This window comes from Aethalodelphis obliquidens, unplaced genomic scaffold, assembly GCF_003676395.1.
Source record: "Aethalodelphis obliquidens isolate GAN/ISIS:26980383/991018 unplaced genomic scaffold, ASM367639v1 scaffold6, whole genome shotgun sequence".
Taxonomy (NCBI): Eukaryota; Metazoa; Chordata; class Mammalia; order Artiodactyla; family Delphinidae; genus Aethalodelphis; species Aethalodelphis obliquidens.
In genome coordinates, this window is record NW_020837950.1 from 48,193,620 (window position 1) to 48,212,405 (window position 18,786).

General features: G+C 38.7%; 1 protein-coding gene across 15 annotated transcripts in view; it reads left to right on the plus strand.

Annotated features, from left to right (window-relative positions):
* ALPK1 (alpha kinase 1) overlaps positions 1 to 18,786 on the plus strand; it is a 144,215-nt gene that overhangs the window by 36,200 nt on the left and 89,229 nt on the right. For 3 of the 15 annotated variants that reach the window (XM_027103531.1, XM_027103537.1, XM_027103538.1), the window contains exon 3: positions 2,427 to 2,546. The exons of the other annotated variants lie outside the window; for them this stretch is intronic. The gene's annotated coding sequence lies outside the window, so the exon portion shown is untranslated. The remainder of the gene's footprint in view (positions 1 to 2,426; positions 2,547 to 18,786) is intronic. 15 annotated transcript variants of the gene reach the window in all.

Sequence of the window (18,786 nt, forward strand, 5' to 3'; positions counted from 1 at the left end):
AAGAGACTGACGTATACACCAACATCCTGGTTGACTATTGCCAGTGGAGAGCACATCTCTCCAGAGATTGCATTGTGTCCCAATTCCATGTATTTCACATCTTCATTCATTTCACAATACAGACTACTAACCACTATACGGTCACGGCATCTTCATTCATTTCAAAAGGAAGAAAGTCCCTAGCTCTCAGGATGAGGCAATTCTGGTTTTCAGGTAACTTCTAAAAGCTTCTAAAACGTTGTAGTTAGTCTAAGCCATGGTAAATAGAGAAGTTATCAGAAAATTCAGAAATTATAAGATCTTATTTAAGAGTGGATTTGGGTCTAAAGGCACCCACTGGTGTAAGACAGAACCTAGAGGATGGGACTGAGGAACAGTCAGAAACAGACTCTGAAAGACAGTCCAAATAAGAGGAGCCACACATCACATAAGTGTTGCCCATGGAATTGACAATGGGCATCTGACATGAAATAATAGGGATGCTCGAGGATATGAGGACCGTGCGCAGTGAAGAGGAGTGGCCCTGTTGCACCTGCACATGGTAAGCAGCCAACAAATCCTGGCTGAGTGAACAGGTCATTCTGTGGCTCAGCTGCTGCTAAGGGAAGTCATGAACTGCTTTGCTAAAGGCAGGGTTTATCTATAAATAGGAGCCAAAGTGACATGCACCGTTAAAAGTGGGTATAAACTAGTGCAGGAAAAGTTAAAGTGAAAAGCACTGATCAGAAACCATTTAGAAGAAAGGAAGGAAGCAGTGTCTGGAAACCTGAAGTGAATGAATCATTACAATGGAGTTTATAGGAATCTCTGAGCTTCTAGACAACCAGTTTAAAAGAGAAACATGCTAGATTGTACTGTTCTCATGAGTCAGTAAAGTGTGTAAATTCATCTGGAAATGCAGACTCATTCTTAGAACTTAATTCTAGAAAGAATTTATTGTGTAGACAGTTAAATAAGAAAAAGAAGAGGACATTTGATAAGTTTTGTGAAAGCTACATATATATCATTCACGGACTAAACTATAAAGATCATCACCACCGACACAGCCTAGGTAAAATGATAGGTGAAAAGAGATGGGGAAAAAACAAATAGATTACTGTATGAACATATACACTACCATGAAAGCAAGAAAATATAAATGTTGACCACAGCTCCCCTTTTTGCAACTATTATGAGGCTAGATTTATAGCTTCCTTAATGCACTCTCAGTAAGGGGAGGAAGCGTAGTATGAGAGGTTCTACTCCCACTTCTTCCCTATGATCCCTGGATCCATGTGATCTGTCCTTGGGTGAAACACACCATATATTGGTTATTGATTTGGAGCATACACCATTTTCTCTATGCCAGTACCCCAACTTCATAAGATGTCCTCCAGCTGGCTCTGTGAGTCTTTGTAACAGACTATTGCACTTCTCTACAAGGCCAGCTCCTCCTGAGTTATGGTAAAACCAATGAATCCTGTGGGAATCCTATAGCACTCTTGGCCAGAAGTAATAGTATATGGATTACTGTGGGCTGAATAAGCTTTCAGTAAGTTCACAGAAAGTTTTGCTCATAGAAGCATAACAGGGAAGTAAAATCTATATGCATAACATATTCGAGTGAGAAAAATTGCTACCAAGTCCACAGTGAAAGAGGTTCAGTATAATCAGTCAGCAGGAGGCTAGCCACGCCACCCTGTTCCCCACACTTGGAGCTGTATGGAGGTCTCAGCATGGGTTTCTGCTGCTGGCATTTTAAGCGTTCAATTGAGGTGGTTGCTGGATCTGCCTTGGTAACAAGTTCTCGTGGTTGAGCCCATGGATAACCTCCATCTCTGTCACCACGGCCACTTTGCTTTTGAACCTACTGAGGAATAGTCATGTTTCTGGGGAGAAAGGATAACTGACATTTGCAGTACTGAGCTTCCTGCCCATCTGATTATTGAGTCTCCTCTGTAGTGAGAGCCCTTTGCTGAGCATTCACATGAGGCACAATATTCTCACAGCGTGAACCTATTTTGAGATGTGTATACATGTACCTCTACCCTAAACCTCCTTGTCATCCAATCTTGTTCCTTCCAACTTGCTCATCATTGAAACAAACCTTTAGGCTCTATGTATAAATCTTCACTATGATGATCTTTCTTTCTAGGTAAAATATACAATTAGATGTACTTCTCAAAGTTCTGCTTATTGTGAAGATTTATCTTCCTACTTGTCCTTCATGGCCAACAGTGTGGAAAACTCTAACGCTGCATCAATTTATTTATGGCCATTGCCAGTATATTATGCATAATCATTAGTAAATCAGTCTTGAACTGTCTCGTCCCTGTCCATAAGGTAGTCCCTTATATGTGTGGGTCCAGGAAGAGGTGGCATTACAGCAAGAGTAGGGGCCACGAGAGTTGGAGCCATTTGCTCATGAAAGTTTCTTGTGCTTCTAGAACGTGGTTGAGGGTGACCTTGTATGTGCCATTTCATCTTGATGATGGAGAGCTGCTCTGCGCGTCCAAATTTAACAATAGGTCCGTCAAACAGCATCTAATTTGGGAGAGACAGCACAGGTATCATTATCAGTTCATTTCCCATGACCAGATATTCAGTCTTTACAAGAACCCAACAGAAAAAAACAGAAGTTTCTTGAGGACATTAGTTATTTGTCAAAGAGGTATGGCTTTGCTGTCAGTTCTAGGGGCTGTACTATTATTGTGTTATTTGGAAATTCCATGGGCTCAATGATCTGCTACAGAATGTTGTACACATTAGATTTCCTGGGTCACAAGAGCTAAGTGGCAAGAGTGGCTTTTTCTTTAAACTGAACTGGCTGAAGAATATTCATTTGCTGTGAGCCTTCCTTAAATATAGAAGCCTCATGGCTTATTCAATAAGTAGGAAGGAGCAACACCAATGTAATATTATTTTGCCTCTCTTATACTAGAATCCCACCAAATGTGTGTGCCTCTTTCTTTGTGGAACTGGATACAAGGTGCAGCAAATTGTCTTTTAGTTTGGAGGGGATACCTCAGTGTACCCCAGATCTCTAGACTCCCAGAAACATCAGTGAATTAATAGATCTCTGAACTCTCGTGGAATTTGTCTCTTATCCTCAGTTACATGTGTGTCTTACCAAGGCGTCTTATGTATTTTCTACTTTCTAACCAAATTGTGATAACCAATCCCACCTAATGAAACAGCACAGTGAATCTAGAATCTCTGGTAAATGTACCCATGTTAATCATTTTGACCCAAGGGAGCTATGTTCTTTTCTCCTTCCTTAGTCTAGCATTTTAGAATTTATTTTCACACACATTCCCCTAGTTTCTGTTGATATCAATATAAGTCAGAAAAAAATCATGCAATTTTTTTTTTGGTGTGTAAGCCCACTCCTCCAGGTGTAACTTGGTCAGACTCTTTTTCTGCTATTTAGATACCTCAGTTTTAAAAGGTAAGACATTACAGCTTCATGATTTTTTTCCTTTCCCTTTCTTCCTCTCTCGCTCTCTCTTTCTTTTTCTGGAAACCAGAATAAATTGGCTTTATTTTTATTTATTTTATTGTTTAACTTAACATACAGTAAAATTGACCTTTAGTTTGGTCTTTGTTTTATAATTTTAACACATATATAGATCTGCGTAACCAACATACAGTGGGGATAGATAGGGAAGTACCCTGCATAATGGAAAGTAGGTTCACTAATAGAGTGGGTAAAATGAGATTCAGATAGATGTCTTTAAGCATTCAATCAGGGGAGGACAGCAGACAGAAATTACAGTTTGAGGTATGAATTCTGATGTGTAAAACAAAAAGCTTTAACAGCAAGCAAGTTACTTAATTTCCTTGAGCCTCATTTGCCTCTTTTGTAAATAGGGATAACCAAAAATTAATGAATGAAACTTACTAGCTAAATACAATTTTTAACGTCTTTATTGAGATATAATTTACATACCATAAAAGTTACTCATTTAACAGTACAATTAAATTCTTCTTAGTAAATTTACCAAGTTATGCAAATATCACCAAAATCCAGTTTTAGAACATTTTAATCACCCAGTGTTCCCTCATGCTCATTTACATTTAATCCTTGTTCCTATCCCCAGCCCTCGTTCTACTCCATTAATCCTCTTTCTTTATCTCTTGACTTGCCTTTTCTTAAAATTTCTTATAAATGGAATCACAAAATATGTGGTCTTTTGTGTCTGGCTTCTTTTACTTAGCATGATTCTGAGGTTCGTTTATGTTGTAGCAAGTTCCTTTTTACTGCTGAATAATATTCTGTTGTATGGGTACGCTACACTTTCGTTTCATCAGCTGATGGACATTGGGGTTGTTTATTAAAAGTATAGATGATTTAGGAGAGGATGACATCTTTAAAATATGAAGGCTTTGAATCCATAAATATTATTTGGTTGGTTGTTCTTTTGTTCACCTCAGTAAAGGTTTCTTTCCTCTTATGGCTCAGATTCACCTCTTATTAAATTTACACTTGGCAGTTTATATTTTGGAGATGTGAGTGGGCAACAACTGTGTCTACTATAGTTATCTTTAGTTATCTTTTTTTTCATTTTCTTGGTCAGATATTAATAGTAGTGTTATGTCAGCCTCATAAAATGAACTGGAAATGTCTTTTACACTTTCCTGTCTTCTGTAATAATTTAAATATCCTGGAAATCACATAAATCTGAAAGATTTGGTGGAAATTGACTCTGATATCATCTGAACCTGACACCTTTCTTTTGAAAGTAAGAGAATTTTTTCACTTGTCTTAATTATAGTCTAGATTTTTTTTCAGTTTTGATAGTAAATCAGAATTATCCTAGAGGGCTTCCCTGGTGGCGCTGTGGTTGAGAGTCCGCCTGCCGGTGCAGGGGACATGGGTTCGTGCCCTGGTCCGGGAAGATCCCACATGCCACGGAGCGGATGGTCCTGTGAGCCATGGCCGCTGAGCCTGCGCGTCCGGAGCCTGTGCTCCGCAACGGGAGAGGCCACAGCAGTGAGAGGCCTGCGTACCGCAAAAAAAAAAAAAATTAGAAGTGTGGGGGAAAAGTGACGCTAAACAGACACTCAGGAAGAAATGTAAGAGAGAATAGGAAAATCACCCAGAAAGAGGTGCCTTAGCAGCTTTAAAGTGGTACAGACACAGAAGGAGGCACGCCACCTAGGAAAGGTATTTGCTAATGTCTGGATGACTGTAATAAAATCTTTCAGAGTATGTTTTACCTTGGAAATTACTGGACTATAAGAATAAGCAGAGAATTATACTAATTATAAATGAGGCTTTAGTCTGAATTTAGGTATTGCCAGGATTAAAGCAAGGGGTACAGCAAGAAAACGTACAGCAAAGTTTTCTTTGGTGTCTGGAAGTGCCAAAGTTGCCTACAGCAACGGAAATAATTGGTTGCCTGCCTCACGGCTCAGTCACCTCAGAAGAGCAGGCAAATAATTCCTGCCACTTAGTAGGTGTACGGCAAATCCAGGCCTATTTTACTCCAAGCGCTGAGTTCTTTCCATTGTTCCAAAAAGACTTTCTGGCACATGCTTGTGAAGAAAATGGCGAAATGAAATAAGGAACACTGTTGTGAATTGTATTTTAACTTGCACACACGTTCAAAAATATTTGAAATTACCTATAAAGAGACACATTCATATGTCTAGAACTACTAAGCCAATGGTAAAGAATGTGGACCAAGTAACAAAGGGTCTGGGTTAGATGGTTTGTACAAGATTATCTAAGTGAAGGACAGCATGGAACTGATCACAAAATCTGAGTTTCCTGGGAGTAAAGGCAAAAAGGGACATAGTCTAATAAAAAGAAATATTTCCATTTGGTATGAAAATCAAAGTGTCTCCTGTTTTAATCATAGGAGAATTTACCATGTGGCACTTTAAGTAAAATAACATTAAGCAGTATAATGGACATCTTCAATAGCAATTTTTACCAAATAATTATTTTCAAAATTACAATTTATAAACCATTTTTTACAATTTAATTATAATCAAATAAGAAAAACAAGATCAATTTTATTTATAGTACAATCTAAGCATTAGTAAGGGAATATCATCAGTAGAAGGATGTACTCACTTTAGTTTTTAACTAAAAAATTACATTTTCTGCAATGTTGTACAACTTTTAGTTTGTTATATTTTGTTGAAATTGGATACTGGATTATCTGTCTGCTGCATAGATAATGCTAGCTAAGTCATCTTTGTCTGCGGAGAAGTGAGCTACTACAAATTACTTCATCTAAATGTTTAATGTTATCCTATAAAAATAGGGTAAAGAAAAGAAGACCTGTGACATCACTGAGTCTCTTTCCTCTGATTATCCACGATCAGATTCCCTAGATGAAAGATGTAGTTAGCACTTGATGCTAATCAAAGGACCCAAAATACTTGGATATAGTTCATTTTAATCTTAGTTGAAAACATTGTGGATAGACACTTAGGAAAAAGTGAAATCAGCATAACATCTCCTCTTCAAGTACAATCCAGCTTTCAGAGTGGTAACGTGGATTTCGGCCTTCTCATAATTCTCCTTGATGAAAACAGAAGGATTTCACAGCACAGAAAGCAGTGGTTTATGAGTCTGGGTACAGGGGACGCACAAGAGAACTCTGTTCATCGTCTTCAAAGTGATGCAACGATGGCACGGCTGCTGCTGTGGCTACATGTAATATAGCCTGTAGCTCTTTAAAGAGGATTAGCTTTAGTGTGCTGGGAGCATTCAATGCTGGATTTCACGTAGAGTAGAATATGCTAATGAAATGTAAATATCTATGGCAAACATGGCATAATATCGAAAACCCTCAAAACTGAGCTTTGTCTCTTGCACAGTGGGAAACCAAACTTTATCATATCAGAAGAAAAACTAAAAGAGAAACAACCTTTTACTCTTCTGCCTATGCATCTGCTGCTATGAAAAGTGAATTTAAATATATACTCATATTTGAACTAAATTAAGTTGCCATGTCAGTAGAAAAACCAAAGTTCAGTCATTCAAAAACATCCTACTAGATCTGTGTCCAGAGATGAACGTGAAATAATTCATCTTTGTAGAAAAGGATATACATATAATATGAATTTTAAAAAATATTTTAACACTTTTTTAAACACTATTTTAGGATTACAGAGGGCTTGCAGAGTGGGTCTTTTCCCCATTTCACCTTAAAATTTCTTGCTTGTAGTTTTTACTTTTTGCCTGTACAATGTCTTTCTGCTCAATATTGGACAAATGCATCTTTTTCATAGTTTTCCATATAGTGTTTTTACTACTTTCATAGGAAGCCAATGTGAGATTTGATCGGTTTCTTAAAACTGCACGTATACTTAGTTAATATGAAAATTATTTTCACATATTTAGAATTTCAGACCATATCTGGCATTGGGAAGGTGAATTCATTATAAGGTGTATGCTTTGCAAACCATGTAACTCTGTGTAGCCTCTTGGAATCTATAGACGTGGTTCCCAAAGATTGAAAAGCCCCCTAAAGATTTCATCTCAATTGCTGGGAAATAAAGATCCTGCAAACACATGGAACCGGGTGCCTGTGGCTCAATTTCCAATGCGTGATCTTTCATTAGTTACTAGCATTTCCCTACACTCAACCGAGTAGCTTAGGTTCTCTTGGTTTTTGTTGATCGGTGGTGTGTGTGTGTGTGTGTTTTATATCTCCGTTTTGAAGGGTTTGTCTCTGTAGGCTTCGAGGGATGGTAATACATATTCATGAAAGAGCACTCTTTCCAGTCCTTGCCACCGCTGACAAAGCCTTAGCTGTTTCACACAGCAAGCTGGCTGGGATTGTGTGTGGGGCTGCATGGCCAGATTAGTGCAAACAGCAAGCCCACTCCTCTGCTTGTTAGGCCTTGCCTTCCTGACAGTTTCCCCAATTGTCGTTTGTGACAAGGCTGTCATTAGGTGATGGCTTCTTTTGGCCATTTTCAGATAAAGATAATTTCATTAACTTCCATTTTATTTGACAACAAGCTGTTTGGGAGAGAAAGGAAGTGCTTCAGTAGTTTATGGATTAGGGTTTTGTCACTTCAAAGGCATCTTTGATCTAAAAATATGTGCTGTACCAAATTCATTATGTCTTTCCTTAAAGAGCTTTTAAATTTATTGATCTTCTCCTCAATTATTCTCCTTTTACGTCCAGTAATGATGTGTGAGATGGTAGTGTTGGGAAAAGCTCAAGGAGGAGGGTGGGGAAAATGCAGCCAACTGGTCACTTCTGAGGCCATTACGAGAACGAAACAACAGGTGCTTTTGTTTAGTGTCAATTCTCTTCTGAATCTCTATGCAGACAAAGGCCCCTCTGCTGTCTGAAGATCAACATGAAGATATCATACCAATAGAATAAGAGAAAATTATGTTTGGCACTACAGCCTAATGAAGATTTTGAAAACTTCACAATTTATATAAAAATTGTGCCCACAGTTGTCTTCGTCCTCACTATTGAGTCCATGAGTTTTGAAAGCCAGCAAATAAGTAATGGAGAAAGAGCAAGCACTTCTTTGTGGACCAATAATTTGGCTTCCCCTAGAAGCAATCCTACATTTTTCTGAGGCTCACCTTGCTCCAGTTTTTATAACTGGATCAGTACTAGAAGTCATACAGAGCAGAAAATAAGAGACTAAGAATACATAAGTGAAAATTTACTTTAAAAACACAGCAAGAGGAGCATGTACAGCTAGTGGCTCTCTTGTTTAGAAGGTCCACTTACCCTTTTTGCCCTCCTTTTGTTGTTGTTGTTGTTGTTCTAAACAGTTGCTATATGGAATTAGTGTTTTAAACAATGCCATGGACAAAGAGGTAAATAGTTTATATCCAAACTATCACAGTTAACTGTTGTCTTCTAAAACGTCACATATAATAACCTCAATTTACAACAGCACAAGCTACTCACTTCCATTTCTACAACTAGGAAAAGGGGGTTAAAACAAATGCCTTAAATTTGGGGGGGGTCTAAGTATTTTATTAGCCTCTTGACAGACTATTTTATATTTTAGAGATATTCAGATGCTATTGATAAGTTTATTTTAGCAAATCATAATTTCAGAATCTTACACATTAAAGGAAATATGTGAAGTATGACCTTAAGTTCCTAAAAGCAATACAAATTGTTTCTTTTGAAAATCAGTTTTGTGAATTTCTAAAAACTAATAGAACATAATGCCTTTCATTTTGAAAAATTAGTTTAGAGGTTTGGGCCTCTAAACCAAGCCTAAGGCGGAGGCTGGGGAAAGTGGGCCCTCAATACTCCTCTGCATAAAGTCAGGATAGAAGTAGCCCTCAAATGTCAGAAACATTTTCCATGTGTTAGGTTATTTTATCCTTATTAAGAGGTAGATACGATTATTAGCTTGATTTTACAGATAAGGAAAGTGAGGCACGAAGAAGTTCAGTAACTTGCCCACTGTGTCATATCCAGGAAGTGGTGGAGCCAGATTTGGGTACTTTGGGTCCAAAGCCTCTGTTCTTAATGCTTGGGCCTGGGAGACACGGGGCCTAAAATATCTAAATAGTCATCTCCTAATTCCTTCTGGTGCTGAACAAGTAAATGTTAGTTCTCATCTCCCCTGCCATGTCTTTAGCTCCCCAGTCCTGGTCGTTTGCTCCATGCAATCCAGGGAAATGAGACGAGAGAGTGCATGGGGAATCTCATTCTCTGCTTATGTTCATCCAGTTTTCCTTCTGCCTGCACGTTAAACACAGGGGGATTGGCATGCCAAAATCTGATAAATTCAGACAGTAGGGTTCATGGTTCATTTTGCTGTCTTTTCAAGGAATCCTGCATCACTTCATTGAAGTTCTGTGATGTAATCTCTCTTGACTGTTTTAACCAGAAACCCTTGATTTTGACTTCCTTGTGAAATCAGTAAAAGCTGCTTTGAAGGAGGAAAGAAATAGATTTTGAGGAAGGTTTTGGGGAGAGATCTCTGTTTTGTCTTAGAGTTCACCTGCTTTGTGACACCTGAACGCACCACATAAACTGGCAGACAGCAGCACCGTCAGCCTGCCTCAGAAGAGACAAAAGTAAACACCCATCTCAAAGAGATTGCACTGAAATATGATATCAGCTGCAAGAGAAGGCCATCTCCTACGGTCAAATGAGAAAAATCATATTATCCTCACTGTGGTATACAAATAGCTTGTAAGCCACATTCTCCGTTTGAAAGATAACAATAAAGTGCTAACCTCGCTGCTTCGGGCCAGCCTGATCCCATCTCCAAACACAAACACTCTGCCTCAGTTTTGGCTGCGGGCTGTGCAGTGGCCTCCCAACCCCACCCTTTCTTTCCCCCTGTTAATTGGCTGAGACCACCAGAATTTGGAGGACACAGATGTCACTGATAGTTTTCCTAGGGAGCACATTCATGCCCATCTGTTGCAGCCTAGAAGGCTGTTCGTATATCCACAAGGCCTTCATTTAATTCTTGTCAGAAAGTAATGTAAATCCAGTTTACCTCAGAGGTCGCAGCCAAGATTTATGCCAATGAGCCCCCTGCAATTTACACACACTGTAGTTGTATAGGATGAAAAGAAAGCCTTTCATGTTGGTGCATATTAACAAGAAAGCCTGCCTTCTGAGAGGGGCTTTTTGATTGAGGTTTTTCCTGATTTTAATACAGCCGATGCCAGTTGGTATACTCAGCTTTAGAAAGAGAAAAAAATCTAATCTTTAAACTGAAGTTTCTTCTTTTATAAGAGGTAAAAGAGAAAGAGAGAAATCCTAGCAAGTGGCACTGCCATGTCTTTAATTATCTTTATGAGACAAAACTCCCCCGAACTTGGAGAAGATAGAGTGTGACAGGAGAGCGTGTTCTGGCCTGAGTTATTGCTGCTTGAAGTTTAGAGAGAATTCAGTTGTAAGCAATTGTCTTTCCAATGTGAAAATAGTAGGAGTGACCAGCTGAATTAGTCTCTGACTTTTCAGCTGTCTCTCTCTAGTGTATTTAGAGGAAATTGTGGAATTTGATTAACTTTCTTTGGACCCGGCTGGGTAGAAATTGATTCATTAGTAAAATGGAAGCATACATACGTGATACACACATATATATTTATAGAATTATTTTATTGGAAGTCTAATAAGAGTACCTAGAAGGGCTTCTGTTAATCCTACCTTTCTGTATATTACTGCATTCTGAAATGTTCAGGACTATGTCAGTAAGCTGGAAGGCAAATGATTTTAAAAACACCCATGGGGTCAAAATCTTCTGGAAAGTTTGAATATGCCCCTTATTCAGTATGTGACCTTAAGGCAAATTACTTAACCTCCATGACCCTCAACTTGCTTATCTCTAAAGTGGGAATAATAAAGCCTACATCATAAGGGATTATGTCTGAGGTACACAGTACCTAAAGTATAGAAAGTATTCAACCAATGAAAAATTCCCTCTCCACGCTGCCTTTTGGTGACAGCAAACTATGGATTAAAAATATTAGTTAACTTAGCTCAAATACCCTAAACATTCAGATCATCAGACTACTTCTTCATATTTAAAAAATGTTTAAAGACAGATGAAGTTGGAGATTTTCCTTCCATAGTTTGGAATTTTCATTTTGTTTAACTTTTTAATTCTGTGAAAAGTAGAAAAATAGGAGCATGTCACATAGTTTTGGTAAAAGCAGCCATGGCCTCTCTACTCATTCACAGTCATAGCCTCTGATTTCCCAAGACAGTGTTAATAGCGGGTGTGCTTCTTGTGTTTTTATAGACAGAACTCATTTACCCGTGCTAATGGCTTTGAAGTATTTGATATGATTATTTTTGCACCACATTTAACTTTTTGTTTATGTTTTGCTTAAGATAATATTGAAATTCGGGTGTGATTTCGAAGCACAAACTAACAGAAAAATGCAACAGAGTACGCTAGAAATGTTATATGATGGGTGTGTAGGTAGAATGGGGCCATGATAAAAAACACAACGTGTTGTTGGTAACTCATTAGGCAGACACTCCAAATGTACATCATCACAGTCTGGGCTTAATTACAGAGTTGGATGAAGCCATAGCCTCACTTTATAGAGCCTTACTTCACATTAGGGAACTAAAGCCCAATTTTGTTGACTATCGAAAGCAGGGACTAGGCAGAATTAAAATAATTTCAGAAATGTCTTTTGCTGCTTCTCAGAGTTCATCAAAGCCATTCCTTTTTGCTTACAGTCCTCAAAACAGAGTCTTTTAAAATTTTTTATTATGAAAGGTTTCAAATATGTGCAAAAGTGGTGGGGGCAATATAAGAAATCTGATGTAGTTTGATTCAGCCTCAACATTTAACGACCTATAGCCAATCTCGCCTTATTTACATTCTCACTTTCTCCCCGCTTCCATGCCCTACATCTCAGACTTCATATAATTTCATCTGTAAATATTTCAGAGTGTTTCCTTAAAAGATATGAACTCCTATTTAACGTAACCACAGTACTATTATCTCACCTTGAAAATTAACACTGATTCCTTAATATTATTTATTGTGACTTAATATTATCAGTCAGAAAATGTCATTCTCCCCACACCACCCCGCTTTTTAAAGGAACTTGATTACTTGGCTCTCACGTTCCAAATTAGTTGTTTTGCTTCCATGACACAATCGTTTCATGAATACTCTTTCATAATGACTTTCATTGTGGATGTATGTAGTTGGTATGTTTTGTGATATGTTGTAGTATCTTCCTAGAATGAAAATTTATCACCTAATTGAAAAATAAAAATTGAATCATTATTCTAGTCCTACCCCACCTTCACTGATTCGTTTGGATAACTGTTCTCCAAACTTATTATCTTCAAATGAAATTACATGAGAAAGACCACTGTAGAACATGGATAAAAATGAAACTGCTCTGGGGCTAAGCTGCTGACCACTAATTCAGCTCATTCTTTCCCTGTGTGGGTTCTTGCAGGTTTTGGTATGTGAGTGCTTTTTTAATAAATGTGTACCATTTTCCCATTTTGATTTCAGGGCAGACGAATTGCTGTGCAAAGCAATGTAAAGAATAAGAAAGGATTGCATGCATAGCCAGTATGACAAAAAAAGACAGTACAGTGCTTAATTTTTAAGTTTACTACCACTGAAAAGAATGTTTCACTTAAAGTAATTAAAAAGTTTATTGTAATCAGAAAAATCCACTGTGCTCATAATGACCCCACTTCTCAGTTGGCTATATTGGGGCCTCCTGGGAGGAGATGTTATTTGTTCCCTGTCAAGATTAATCTGTAAATGCAGTCACCAGTTAGACCTCATCAGTTCTTTCCTTCCTCTTCATTGGTCCCCCTGGAAATATATTGCTGCTTGAATAAGGTCAAATTAGGATACTTTTTCCCAAGAAAAAACATAGCAGTTGTTATTTCAGTGCTTTAAAATTTGAGAATCAAGCCTGTTTTTTTAAACAGACCGTGTTATACATTTCTGTCACAGAATCAACAAACTACCAAAATAATACATATTTTTTTTCAGTGTGTGTATTGGTTTCTTCCCCCACAAAAGCCAGGACACAGAGTGGTCTCATGTAAAACCACAGTGGATTGGATATTTAATAGCTTGTGTCTAACTCCTGCAGATAATCCCAGTGAATTCCCACTGAACTTGGACAGATCACTAAACTTCTGACTCTACTTTCAAATTGGCACCATATTACTTGCTACCTTCGTCACTGTAATGTTATAAAAGTAAAATTATCAATCCAGTTCTTCTATTTCCTTTTGTCAAGGTGTAATATGAAGTGCCTTTTCTTCTATAATAGTTGGAAGTATAGAATAACTTCTCCAACTTGTCTAAATTTAAATAAACTCATCCTGTGAGTCAGAATGTTGCTTTGGAATTTTTTGTAAGTTGAATTATATACTCATTTTACTTCCCCAATAAGGTTGTCTTTGAGGGTTGGAAATGTTTATTCTGTTTCTTGGTAACCTTTAAAAGTTTGAAGTACAGTATATAATGGATACTCAATAAAGGCTTAACTACCATTCAGCAGTTTGCAAATACAGTCAGTATGTATTATTTTATATTTTAAACCTCTAAGTTAGCTATTAAAGCCAAGCATTAAGGAAACAGTAGGAAACAAAACTTTTTTGCCAGTAATAGATGGTGTAGAAAGCTAGTGTGTTTCACTTGCCTTTTTTGATTTTCTCATTTTTTTAAAATTTTCTGTATCACTGTTAATTCTGTACTGGCAAATATTCCTTCATTAGCTAAAAGTAAAGAATAGAATTAACACCAAGTCTCAGATCTCTATCCTCTTTATTAAAGAAAAGAGAAAATGAGAGTTCTTCCACTTGAGGAGCTACCAAAGAAAGTGAGTGGAGTGGCTCAAAACAATCAAGTTATCCCCCAAATCAGGTGATTTAACACACTGAGAGCATTTGCTCCGTGACTGAGCGGCATTTTACTGAGTAGCACAACTTTTACAGAAAGCATAGAATCCTGAAATTCTAAAACTGTACTCATTTTCCAAGTCAGCCTGATGAAGTGAGGGCCTTGGGGTTCTCCGCAGGTACAGAGAGAACAGAGTAGGTCTGATGTTCTACTTGAGCCTTTTTGGCTAAGATGAGCCATGTTGAGGACTCTGTGTGTTTGCATGTGCATTGGGATGCCTACCTCAAGAGGTAAATACCCTCCAAATTAAATGTGCTATCTTTCCTTTTTAGACACTTCTTTTTCCTTTACCATCTTACAGAAGTAGTAAAATTCTGCTGTAAACTCTTTGTCCTACAGAGCCCCTTGCCTCCAGGCTCTACTTGGTTGTCACCATGTTGAAGTAGTTTGGTGTGTGGATGTTTGCCCCACTGAACGATATTTTTGCCTGTGGGCCCTCAAAGTGTGTGGATATCTGAGTGGTTCTCCATCACAGTCACTTGCCACTGGAGGAAACACAAGTCCGTACTTGTTCCCAGGCCAGAAGGAGGCTCCCTGCCAAGACCCATCGGTTGCTGCTGACATGCACACACTGTGTGAATCACACGGCCCCATGGTGGACTTTTATTATGTCTGCCCAGGAGTGTGGTCTGCCAATCCCTGGTCCAGAGGCCCACCCCCAGGCGCCTTTGACATTTCAAGTATAAAGTAAATAAAGAGCTTTGCATGTGTCTCAGAGCAAAGAAGAAGATGAGGGGCTGGGGGTGTTTCTGTCTGATCTGTAATCCAGTGGACACACTTTCCCTTAGCCACTTCAGGACTCACTTTTCTGACACTTCAGACAGCTGATTAAACCAAGTTGGCTGGGTTTAAGGGGTTTTTTTCCAAGCAAATAAAACTCACATCTTTCCTTCTGAAGATGTCTGACTGGTCATAATATTTCAATTCTCTAACAGCATGTCTATTCATTAATTGAATGTGGACCTGGAGAATTATTTAGGTGATAATCCCATTTATTACATGGCTTTATACTGGGAAAAATATCAAGAACCTGAAGACTTTGCATAGCCAAGCAATTTTCTTTCTCAAAACCATAAATGCTAATGAAGCCAACAAGGAAACCAAATCCAAAAATAAAAGGTAAACTAAGGAGAAACTGGGTGACCCTTTAAAAATAAAACTTTATTTCTTGAAAACTTTATTTATAACAGTAACTGATACCTACAAAGCACTTATTACATGCTAGGTAATGTTCTTCATATTTTACAAATATTAACTGAATTGATCCTTTTAACACTCTGGGAGATTGGTCCTATTACTACCTCTTTTTTAGAGATGAGGAAACTGAGACATGATTTGCCTAAGGCTGCTCAGCTAGCAAGTAGCAGAACTGAAATTGAAACCCAAGAACCCTGACTGCAAAGAGCAAGTGCTTCATCTGGCTGCCTATTGAAGACCATCACAGTGAAACTGCAGTTCTTCATTTCAATACCTTCATTTTTCTGCTGCAACAGTTTCAGAGCCCCCTCATCCCTTTTCTCCAATACAGACTGCTCCTTTGTGGGCTATCTCTAACTTCAAAATCTACATGGTTATTTGTAAAATAACTCTCTTGGCTGTGGGAATTATAGATAACAGATTTGAACATATTTTGTTGCAGAGTTAACCTTAATCCTCGCATTTGCTGGCCTCCTCAGAAGTATATAATGCTTCATAGCCCTGGCAATTTTATATCACAGTACGCTTCATGCCATTTGCGTATACATACCACACCATCACCTGGACTTTCCTCCTATTCCGTCCCTGGAGACTTCCAGCAGCTTTGCCATTCTGACTCTGTAGGAATAAACAGAGCATTTCAGTTGCTTCATCCACCACAGCACAGACTACTCCATTTCTTCTTTTAAAGAAATTTCTCTTTTAAAAGAAAACTGTTTCTCTTCTAGCAAATTACACTTGCTGAGTTTATCTCCAGAACTCTAATGTCTATTTAAAAGGGAGCAGGTGTGTTTTGAGGACAAGTCAGAACCCTGAATTCTTACCTGATCTCTGCTTGGGGCTTGGGGCAAGTTACTTGACCTCCTTCTGCCTCTTCACCCCCTCTTCATGGCTCAAATTCTTTACCTAGAGTTTGGGTAGACAATATCTGCTTCCCAGAGGATATGCCTCAGTTTGAAGGCCCTCCAAAGTTTATAAAAATCACTTTTCCAGGACATCCCTGGTGGTGCAGTGGTTAAGAATCCGCCTGCCAGTGCAGGGGACACAGCTTCAAGGCCTGGTCCAGGAAGATCCCACATGCTGGGAAGCAGCTAAGCCCGTGCACCACAACTACTGAGCCTGCGCTCTAGAGCCCGCAAACAACTACATAGCCCGCGTGCCACAGCTACTGAAGCCCGCACACCTAGAGCCCGTGCTCCGCAACAAGAGAAGCCACCGCGACGAGAGGCCCACGCACCACAACGAAGAGTAGCCCCTGCTCGCAACAACTAGAGAAAGCCCGCGTGCAGCAATGAAGACCCAATGCAGTCAAAGATAAAAATAAATGAATGTATTAATTAAAAAAAATTTTTTTTCCTACTCTGCAAATGGCTCCCAGTATCATGGCAGCTCTGGATTTGGGGACATAATGGAGTCGGTATATGGGAGTGCTCTTCTCTTCTTTGAGGTGCAGAAATACAAAGAAAACTCTCCTAGCAGGACCATTTGGTAGTCATAAGCACAGGAGCCCTGAGCAGGACCAGATGGCAGGCCTGACTCACCTTGACCTGAGATGTCGCTCTTCTAGCCATGGGGGCTAGGCTAATAATTCATCAGATGTCACCATGGCTGATGAAGTAGGTAATTGTAGCCGGGGAGTATGAGCAACAGACCCTGCAACTGTGGCCTTTTCTTTTTCCTCTTCTTTCTTCCTGAGGCCGGCAGGTAACCCGTTTGTGACCCGGAACACTCTCATTGCACTTTCCTGTGCAGTCAAGTTTGATAAACACATTCAGCTGCAGGGAACTGGAGAGGGTGGGGCACATTAGCAAGAGAGAAAGAGGGAAGAGGCAGCTTTGGCCTCCAGTCTCCCATTTTAACAAGGTGTGGCTCTCAGGCTGGAAATCTTGATATAAAAAAGCCATAGCAAAGAACTTCATTTTCACTTACAGAATTTTCTAAAATCTATTTCACTTTTGTTTTTTTTAATCACAGCACACTCCATTTTCTTTATAAATGGAGTGAAAGATAAATTGAATTTCTGGGCAATCTAGTGTTTGTTAAACTAATGGTTCAAGCTGCCTGTCTCATCAGTTACTTCAGTAGCCTATGCATACTCATGACTTCCCAACACAAGAGGAGGATCTCTTCCTTGAAGTCTCTGCTCACTTCATTCCCCAACTAGATTTCTTTCCTTATCTTCTCTTCAACTATTACAAATCCTACCCTTGAAAAGTCCCTGTGCAAGTGCCCTTACCTGCTCTGAAATCCTGTCTTTTACTGTCTTTCAGTGGAATCACTGGCTCCATCCCTGTGGGTGGGAACTGACTTCAGACCTGTGCAATACTCCTAGACTTGAGTTTCCATTATATTATTTTTAATTTTTTCATTAAATGTCAAATAGATATCAAAAAATTGTAAAATAGGTGTAATATACACAGAACACGGTGAATACCCATAGATCAAACAACCAATTTAAGTAAAAGAACCTGTCACTTTCTTTGAAATCTCATGTGTCCGTATACCTACCTCCCATCTTCTTCACTCTTCCCTCAGTAAATCCACTATTATTTTTATTTTTTAAGTCCTTGTTGAATTTGTTACAATATTGCTTCTGTTTTATGTTTTGGTTTTTTGGCTGTGAGGCATTTAGCTCCCCGACCAGGGATCGAACTTGCACCCCCACCGGTATTGGAAGGCGAAGTCTCAACCACTGGACCGCCAGGGAAGTCCCCACTGTTCTTAATTTTTAGTTTATCATTCCCTTTTGTTTGTAATTTTACCTTATATATTTGTATCCTATGTATGTTGTTTAGCTGTGAATGTTTATAAATTTTATGCATGTATTCATCTGTGACTTCCTTTTTTATTTCGAAGATTCATCCATGTTGTATGTAACTGTAATTCGTTCATTTGCTTATTCTATTCCAGTGTATAACTGTACTTCAGTTTTCTAATTCATTCTCCTATATTGATGGACATTCAGATTGTTTCCTTTTGTTTGTTTGCTATTACAAGCTGTCACTGTGGACAGTCTTACACATGTCCTGTTGACACAGGTCCAGGAGCTTCCCTAGAGTATATGCCTAAGAGTGACACTGGGTCATAGTGTGTGTGCATCTTTGATTTTACTGGATAATACCAAACAGTGGTGGATGGGAGTAACTAATATTGACTGTTCTTGACAACTGTTATCCAACTTACATTTTTTTTTCCAATCAAGAAGTTGTGAATGTTTTTTCATTGTGGTTTGAATAT